Here is a 10,241-nt window from a genome sequence, read left to right as displayed (position 1 = left end):
TAACCTACCCACACTATGTTTTGATGTTCTATGTAAACATCCATTCTACGGTGAATGATATGATGTTTGGCATCGCCATGTATGGTCAGACTTTTCTTGTGTCGACTAGTTCCATCTGTCAAGCACTTGGTGTGTCTCGGGTCTCTATTCAACTTCTCGTATTCTTTCTCGAGGTGTAGGCACTTACTTAGGGTGAGCTCACCTCAGTCCCGATCTCTCTCTATGGCGAGCCATGTCATTTGCTAGTCTATATTCTAGTCGTTGACTTTACTAAGTTAGCTTGGGTTCTCTTATCCTACACTTCTTAGTCATTCTATCCTATGACCAATCATACTATGATTTGGCACATTGTCACTCGTTTCATTCACACCATATTGTCTTAGCAATAGTTCGACATTGCCCATGTGATTTTATATATCATGACTCCTTTTTGTGATCTTGCTGCTCGCACTGGTGGCCTTCCATTTTCCCTCATTATCGATAGGATTCTTAAGGATGTGGGCTTTGATTTGGATTCAACCCTTGTTACACTTGGACCCTAAGCTCTTATTGACATGAGCTCTTAGTCCAAACATTACAATCATGTTTATGAACTTCTTATCCCACTTGATCTTGCATAGTAGGTTGCCACTCCTCCGAACCCTGCTCTCTAGGCTACTACTATAAAAATATTTACATAATCACATAGATTAATCATACATGATTAAAGGATACTGACAATATAAAATCTTTATAAAGAACATACCTGTTTGAGCCATCACCAAAAAAAAAAAAAAAAAAACAGGTGATTGATTGTTGCAACCAAGTCTTCCTCTCTATGATCTTGATAACGGCTATGGTGGCTCGATGGGAAAACAAAAAGACCCTTTGTTTCTAGATTACAGAGGGGACTTAGCATAACTCAATATTGGGTTCTCTTTTGGACCTCCCATAATGGGCTTCAATGAGACCCATAGCCTACACTTGCCACTCAATTGAGCTTCTACTCAAAAGATGCAAAACCCAATCCAAAATGTGATCACTAGTTAATTGGGCTCATTATATAATAGACTATCCATTAACCCATTTTTGCAAATACAAATTATTCAATTAATGTTAGCCCATATAAAAAATTTCCAACATTCTCCCACTTGGGGTACATTAATTGTTTTTGAGGATTCATTAAATTCATTTTGAAAATAAGACTCTCGGGTTAAGTACAGAAAAGTTTAATTTGTGTAGCCACACCTTTTTTTTTATAAAGAAATGATAGTTTATAAGTAGCATTTTGATAAACTTATCCAGTCCAACATGGTCTTAATATTGAACTATGATGGTCTATATGTTAATCTCAACAAACATAATGCCCCTTATAGTCACAAATATTTATAACCATATCGACATGGATCGTAAACCCAGTAGTGTAGTAAGAAATCAATGCCAACATGTGATCATCATCTATATGCATTGTTTCTTATCCGTCCTCATTACAATTTACTAGCAAAATGAAATTGTAATTGCAATTTCTCAACAAAATGAAATTTCTGCAATTTCTAAACAATATGAAATTGTTTGACTTTAACAAGTCATATGTCACCAATAGTGCACCACAATATCAATGTTTGCACAAAACAATAATTGAAATAAGGGAAATCACAAAAGCTCCCACTAAACCAAAGAATCAAAAGACTTAATGACACCCATATTCACAACATGTTCATTGAACGTTATGGGCTTTAAACCTTTGTGTGGACCCGCATTTTTCACGTGTGTCCCCACTCGATCGGCGAGACTCGCTTTTTATTGTGAAAAATTAATTTTAAAAAAAGTTGGAGTCACCACTTATTTTATTTTTATTTTTGAAGGGAAAATAAAACAAGAAATAAAACCCTAAAAAAAATGACTCCATAATTTTTGGAAAAGCGTGTCTTTGAAAACCCAAGTCTTGGTCCGGGGATCAGGTTACTTATTGGGAAGGTACCTCTAGGAGGTAGCACCCCTCTAAGCCCTAAAGAGGTCTCTACTAACTAAGTTAAGGGAAGCGTGGCAATTAAATGGTAGATCTCGGATACCTAAGTAGGCTAGGTGATTCCAAAAAAACATAACATATCAAACAAAATCAAATCACAATTAAGGAGAGTTAAAAATGCGTACCTGGACGGCTTCCCAAGCGCTATCATAAAACATAAGAGATTAGTTTGGAGATACATCACACAACATTTGTTTTATCAAAGATAATCAAACAATCATCAAATGTATATCAAGGCAATTAAAGAGGATAGCAAGCATGGGCATACATATTCATAGGGTTTAGAAAGTGGGTATTAGGGAACGTACCTGGATAGCATATTTAACTCCTAATGCGCTTCCACAAAACATGAGAAGTTAGATAACAAACAATAAAATAAGAAGTCCTAGCATGCTCGTTATCTAATTATCATAGCAGAGATTGTCAAAATATATGAAAACAATAATTATCACACTCATCTTGTATACAATTTCTAAAAAAAAAAAAAAGATAGATATAATTTCAAAAAGTGACAAAAATGGCAACAAAAATAATTTTTGAAAAGATTTTCTTATGTAGGGGTTTCACCAATTCCCCAAATTAATATACACAAATTTAGCCCAGAATTATCCCATTATTTGGGACCACAAGCTTTGATTCGTGTTTTTGTTCAAAACCAAACTTTTTGTTAGAAACCGAGAAGGATGCAAACCGAACAAAATATGGTTGCACATTATTTTTTAAAATAAAAAAAAAGATTTTGATCCTGAGGACTCTAAATGAGTTTTTGAAATAGATTTTTAAAATGATTTTTTTGAGAAAAGTATTTTATTTTAAAATAAAAGGAATTAATTTGGAAAAAATAAAATATAAGAAATAAAATACCAAACAAAACAAAAATGAAACCTCAAAGTAAATTTTTTTAGTAATTAACAAAAATGATAATGGTGATGGTAGAGGCCAATCTTCATAATTTTCCAATGGCCTCTAAAAATCAAATTTAATAAATATTCACCAAAGCAACAAACCAAACGACCTTAGATCAAATAAAACTAATGAAATATTAATCGGGAATTTATAAGGATCAATCAAACACATAAATTGAGATAAACAATCTAGAACTAATTTAAAATCAACCAAACACCTAAACATGTAATTATAATAATGTGAATATAGTAACACAAGCACATAGAATTCTAAAACATATTAACTAATCAAAAACTAGAATCATCAATTTTAGAACGTGAGCAAAATAACATAAGATTAGTTAGACTAATTAACCTATTAAAAAAGAGCATGAACTAAATATTGATAAACCAAGAATGAAGATTAGTATACTCAAAACATGAATAATATGACTTAGGGTTAATTAAATTAGTTGTCTAAAACTTTGGAAAACATACAAACTAAAAGTGGATCAACCAAGAATTAACCAAATATTTCTTAAACTAACCAACTTAAATCCTAACTAAAATACCTAAACTAAATAAGATGAACCAAAACATGATCAAAATAAACTTAAAAAACATAAACTTTATTACATAGGATCAATTAGAATAATAGACTAAAAATTATAAAACACTTGAACTAAATAAAAAGCTGACTCATAAAAAAACTGACTTTTAAAATTAAATCTATTAAAACCGATCTAAGCGAAATTCTAACTTTTCGAACTAAGCAAGGAATGAAATCCAAACTACACAAAGATTCTAATTTTTCAATGTAATATAATGAATCAAAATTAAAATAAAACAAAAAATTCTCACCTTTTAAACCAAAGTAATGAATCAAAACTAAGCAAACAAAAATTTACTTTTCAATCTAATATAAAAAAAATCAAAACTAGATTAAACAAAATTCAAACATTTCAAAATAACGCAAGGAATAAAAAATAAATTAAATAAAATTTTAACCTTTCAATCTAGTTCAATGAATAAAAAATTGAATCAAACAAAAATTCTAATTTTTCGAGACAAACATAATGAATTAAAATTAAACTAAACAAAACCTAACTTTTGAAACCAAGACAATGAATCAAAATCAAACTAACTACATTCTAACTTTTTCATCCGATTAAAAAAAATCAAAATTAATACATAAAAACTCTAACTTTCAACCCAATAAAAATATTAAAACTAAAATCCTTAGAAATTCTAACTTACCTTTTCCAGAATTCCTCTATGGTGGTGCGGCTGCTGCTCTCTTCCTTCACCGGCCTCTCTTTGTTCCCTCAAAATAATATATCTCCGTGTGGATCTCTAAAAAAAAATCCTCCCTTCAATTTATATGACAGCACTTTCCTTTATGAAAATACTCTCTTTCCTTTTCTTTTTTTTTTAATGAGCATGAATATGTAAAGCGCATACATGGTGGCTCGGTGGGAGATTTCCTTAAAGATGCAATCGTACCTTGTTTGGTAAGTCATCCAATTCTCAGCACGTTGACTTCTCTTTTTAAACAATTTCCTTTACAACCCACTATAGAAACAAGATCTCCAATCTGAATGGCAGAGGCAAAAGTAATGTCAGCCTTCACCGGTTTAAACTTTCCCAAACCTGACTTGCAATGGAGCTAAAGGGGATTGGCATTTGCAGCCATGCGAGAGTGGGCTTGGGGTCCAATCCGAAGTGCGCCATCTTTAAGTGGCAGGGATCCCATCTATCTTCTGATTTCAAGGGCTCCAAGACGTGCACTCCACTGTCGGTCAATCTCAGGGTGCAATTGTACGGAAGGATGACCTCTAATAAACCGAAATGCACCGAGACTTGCAGAAACAGCGAATCTCGAACGCGTTTGGAATTGAGAGAGGGTTTTGGGTTCGAGGAATACACCAAATGACAGTAATGCATTGTTGGAAGTGTGATTATGCATTCTTCTCCTCATTCTCTGGACATCACCTTTCCTTCATGTGCATCTTGCCACGGAAGTCTGTTCCGTCTTCCAAATATGCAACTATGTGATCTCCAAAACTGCAGCCCACAAAGTCTTAAAAAAAATCTGGTGACTCTTAAGTGATCAGCTTTGATGCCCCATCAATTGATGCCTCTCATGGTGCGTGGTGGAGTGATCACCATTCAATGGACGGAGCATGACGGCTGCGTGTGAATGGAGCAATGGTGCTTGGAGCCGGCTGTGACTTTGAATCATGGATGACAGTTGTGAAGAGGTGCAAGCTGTGCATGGGCTATGTAGGCATGTTCTCTCCAAAAGATGGAAAATCCCACACATATCATGCGTCTGTATATTCTTTCCGGGTTGTGCATGATCCTCTTGGGATCAAAATCTGCTACGTAATGAAGACTCAAAGTGGCAGCCCTCTTCTCTATATTGATGATGCAGCTGTTTCTTCCCCAATCTCCATGGAACATGTCCAGAATGCCTGCTGGTTGTGTGCTCCAAAAATCTGGCAGCGTGATCGATTTTGCAAACTTATGATGCGTGGTGTTCTTTTATGTGGGTTGTGCATGTTTCTCCACGTGTTGATACCTTTTTCAAAAAATGATGCAGCCCATGGAAGATTGTAGCCGTGCCTGTGGATCCTTCTTCGGTGGCAGTCCACATGTTTCATTCTTCCTGAGCGACAGTCTTCGTGTCATCCCTCCCATGTGCGACTGTGCATGGAGATTTCTTCCTAGCAGTCTCTGAGACCTTGGTGCCTAGGATCCTTCTTGAGAAATTCCGGTGCTCCTCATGCAAAACATAATAAAATAAAATTTAAAAAAAAAGGGTAAAAGAAAAGAGCTGAAACTGATAAAAATTATGAGATTGATAATAAAATGAAATACGATTTTCAAAAGCCAAGAAAGAGAAACCAGGTTATATAATTCCACCATCCAATCAAGGATTATTTGCACATTTTGGAGTCTAAACAATTCGAGCAATTTCCTATTACATGAGTGCATAAATAAAAAATAAAAAATAAAAGTAAAAAATAAAAATAGTAATAATAATAATAATGACAATGACAATGACGAACAAATAAAAGGTGAAAAATGAAAATGAATAAACAAAATAAATATAATTATCGAATGCATGCAGTAATAATAATAATACTAATAAAAGTTATATATATATATATATATATATATATATATATATATGTATATAAAAATTAAGCCCGATGAAGTATTTAAACGGACCTAAGTGGGTGCCTAACAAACTAAGTGTCCTAAATGGGCCTAGGGTGCCTAAGTGGGCTTAGGGTGCCTAAATGAGTTACCCTAAAAGCTATCCTAAAAATGAACGAAAAGTCTAAGTCTAAAATAGAGCTGCCAAGGGTCACAATAAAGGGTCAGATAATCCCCTAACCAAAGTCCCTGAGGTGACTCAGAAAAAAGGTCAGTTGTACGAGTAGTAATGAGCCACCAAGGAACTATTATAAAGTATCGAATAAGTATCTAATAGGACATGTGCTAGGAGGACAAAATTGAGGGTCTACACTTTGGCTAGAGGATCGACTAGCATGGACTCAGTTCTTATGTGCTCAATCACAATATCTCTTTTCTTCACTAAGTCCTTGACTGTAAGGTACTTGATTTCCATATGCTTAGAACCCATACTAATCTTATTGTTCTTGGAGTAGAACATGACTGCATTATTGTCACAATAAATCACAATGGGTCGAAAGATGGAATCAACAACTTGCAACTCTAAAATCAGATTTCTTAGCCAAACAGCTTGAGATGATGCACCACAACAAGCTACAAACTTAGCATACATGGTCGATGATGCAATTAGGCTATGTTTGACACTTTTCCATGAAATGGCTCCACCAACTAACATAAAAATGTATCCTGAAGTAGATTTACGATCGTCAAAACAACCACCAAAATCAGAATCTGAGTATCCAACTACCTCGAGATTATCCACCCTCCTATACACAAGCATAAAATCCTTCGTTCTTTATAGATATCTCATGACTTTCTTTGCAGCAACCCAATGATTATGTCCAGGGTTCGATAAATATCTACCAAGAACATTAACAATGAAGGCAATATCAGGTCTCATACATACTTGTGCATACATTAGGCTACCAATGGCACTAGCATAAGGAATAGTCTTCATGGCATTCTTTTCCAAATCATTCTTTGGACACTGTTCATTACTGAGTTTATCTCCCTTCACAACTGGTACATCACCAGCTTTGCACGTCTGCATATTGAATCTTTTAAGCACGCAATTGATATAGACTCTCTGAGATAGCCCAAGGAGGTTTCGAGATCTATCACGATAAATCTCAATACCTAGCACAAAAAATGCTTCTCCCAGATCCTTCATGTTAAAATTAGCAGACAAAATACGCTTGGTATCATTCAAGAGATTCACATCGCTACTAGCAAGTAGAATGTCATCGATATAGAGAACCATGAAAATGTACTTGCTCCCATTGACTTTTATGTAAACGCATTGATCAAGCTTGTTCTCTATAAAACCAAAAGACGACACAATTTTTTCAAATTTCAAGTACCACTGACGAGAAGCTTGCTTGAGACCATAAATTGACCTTTTCAATCTGCATACCATGTTCTCTTTCCCAATTTCCTTAAATCCTTCAAGTTGTGACATGTAGACCTCCTCACTCAAATCACCATTGAGAAAAGCTGTCTTGACATCCATTTGATGAAGCTCTAAGTCAAAATGAGCTACCAACGCCATAACTAGCCTAAAGGAATGTTTGGTAGAGACTGGTGAGAAAGTCTCTATGAAATCAATGTCCTCTCGCTGTGTATGCCTTTTAGCAACTAACCGAGCCTTGTATCTTTCAACATTTCCTTTATTGTCTCTTTTGTCTTGAATACCCATTTGCATCCAATGGGTTTATATCCTTTGGGAAGATCAACAAGTTCCCAAACATCATTGTCTGACATAGACTACATCTCATCTCTCATGGCAATCAGCCATTCATTTGCCTTATCATTATTGAGAGCTTCACGATAAGTAGTAGGGTCCACTTCTTCTCCAATGTCATACTCTCCCTCTCCAAGGTAAACATAATAATCGTTAGATAAGGCAGTCTTTCTAGTTCTTTACGATCTCCTCATTTCCACAGGAGGAATCTCATCTACAATAAGGGTTATTTTGATAGTGGCAAAATTGATAGTAGCAACTCCTTGCTGAATCCCAGAATCAAAAGCTCCAACATCAAGGTTAACGTCTGAGACTGGCAAAGATAAATAAATAACATCCATGGGTTCCACTCTTTCATTGGATTGAGACGGTATACTATCAGCAACATCCAACTCTAAAAACTTTGCCACTTGAGACTCAACAACTCGAGTGCCACGAGTCGAACAATAAAACTTGTATCCTTTTGAGTGACTAGGATACCCAATAAAATAACACCTAGTAGTTCTCGAATATGTCTTCTTTAAAGAAGGAACATAGATTTTCACCTCAGCTGGACATCTCCATACTTTAAAATGATTCAAACTGGGTTTTTTGTTTGTCCATAGTTCAAAAGGTGTTTTAGGCACAGACTTACTATGAACATGGTTCAGAATGTAGGTTGTTGTTTTAATGGCTTCACTCCATAAGTATTCTGGCAAATTTGATTTACTCATCATGCTCCTTTTCATTTCCATAAGAGTGCGGTTGCGCCTTTCTGCCTCGCCATTCTGTTCAGGACTACCAGGCATAGTATACTGAGCAACAATACCATTATCTTGTAAGTACCTTGAAAAAAGTCTCTTTTGTTGTCTAGTATCACCATGCTTCCCATAATACTCACCACCTCGATCTGATCTTACAATCTTGATGACTTTCCCCAATTGTTTCTCAACTTTAGTTCGAAAGACTTTGAACATTTCAAGAGCATCTGTCTTTTCTTTGATCAAATATACATAGCCATATCGGGAGAAATCATCAATGAATGTAATGAAGTACTTGTTGCCACACAAGGTAGTGGAGTAAGGCCCTCTAATGTCTATATGAACAATCTCTAACAAATTTTGACTACGAGTTGCACCTTTTTTCTTAATCTTTGTCAATTTTCCTTTCACACAATCAACACAAATTTATAAGTCATCAGAATCAAGGTGGGGAAGAATCCCAAAACTAATTAAGCGTTTTACTCATTTTTTAGAAATGTGCCCCAAATGCTTACGCCATAACAATGAAGATCTGTCCTTAGTCAAAGGTCTTTTAGCAACACTGTTTTCAACATTGTAAGAACAAGTAGATAACAACGACAATCTATAAATCCCGTCAGACAAAACACAATTGCCAATCACTTTAGAGTCATAAATCACATCAACTCTTTTATTTACAAAAGCGAAACTATATCCAGCTTTGTCAAGTACTGAAAGGGAAATTAAATTCCTTCTAAACGAAGGTACACAAAAAACATTGTCCAAAACAAGCTGAAAACCAGAATCTAATTCTAGAACAACAATCCCAATATGCTCAACATCAATCCCGATGTCACTGCCAACTTTAAGCTCTGACTCTTTTTCACTTGGCTTTCTCAGATTTCTTATCCCCTGTAAAGAAGTTGCAACATGAACAATAGCACCACTTTCAAGCCACCATGAATCTAAAGGAACATTAACTAAATTAGATTCAAAACAGACATAGGCAGATAACATACCCTATTCTTTTCTTTTATTCTCTAGCCAATTCTTAAACTTAAAGCAATCAACCCTCTTGTGACTCTTTTTGTTGTAGTGATAGCACTTAAGGTCTGTGTTCTTGGCATTTCCATTCTTCTGCTTCTCACTCCCACTTTTCTTGAAATTCTTGTTTTTCTTATGACTGTGGAAGTTGGGCTTTCTAGCTTTTTCAACTCTCTTCTGATTATTCAATTTCCCAAGAGCAATGAGATGAGCAGATTCATTCTTTTCTCTTTTCAGCTTTTCTTCCTCAACCACACACTTAGTGATCAGGTCATTCACACTCCAAAACTGATTCAGGGTGTTGTATGCAGTCTTGATTTGGCTTAAAGAAGATGGTAGAGTATTGAGGGCTTGATGAACAATAAACTTATCGGGAATGGGAATGTCTAGTGCTTTCAATTTAGTCTGAAGATGCACCATTTTTAGGATATACTCACGAACCCCTTTCATATCATCATACCTCATATTCATCAATTCATCCATAAAATGCCCAGTTTCAGCATTGTCTGGTGTTTGGTATCTATTTGCCACAGCAATGAGAAATTCCTTAGCATTGTTATTCTCAGGTATTCCTCCAAGGAGATGCTCAACAATGGAAATGAGACTCAAACAGTTCAATCTTTCCCATTTCGCATAATGAGCTC

This window comes from Vitis vinifera, chromosome 12 (genome assembly GCF_030704535.1).
Source record: "Vitis vinifera cultivar Pinot Noir 40024 chromosome 12, ASM3070453v1".
In the NCBI taxonomy this organism is placed as follows: domain Eukaryota; kingdom Viridiplantae; phylum Streptophyta; class Magnoliopsida; order Vitales; family Vitaceae; genus Vitis; species Vitis vinifera.
Note: the sequence above shows the minus strand (reverse complement) of the source record.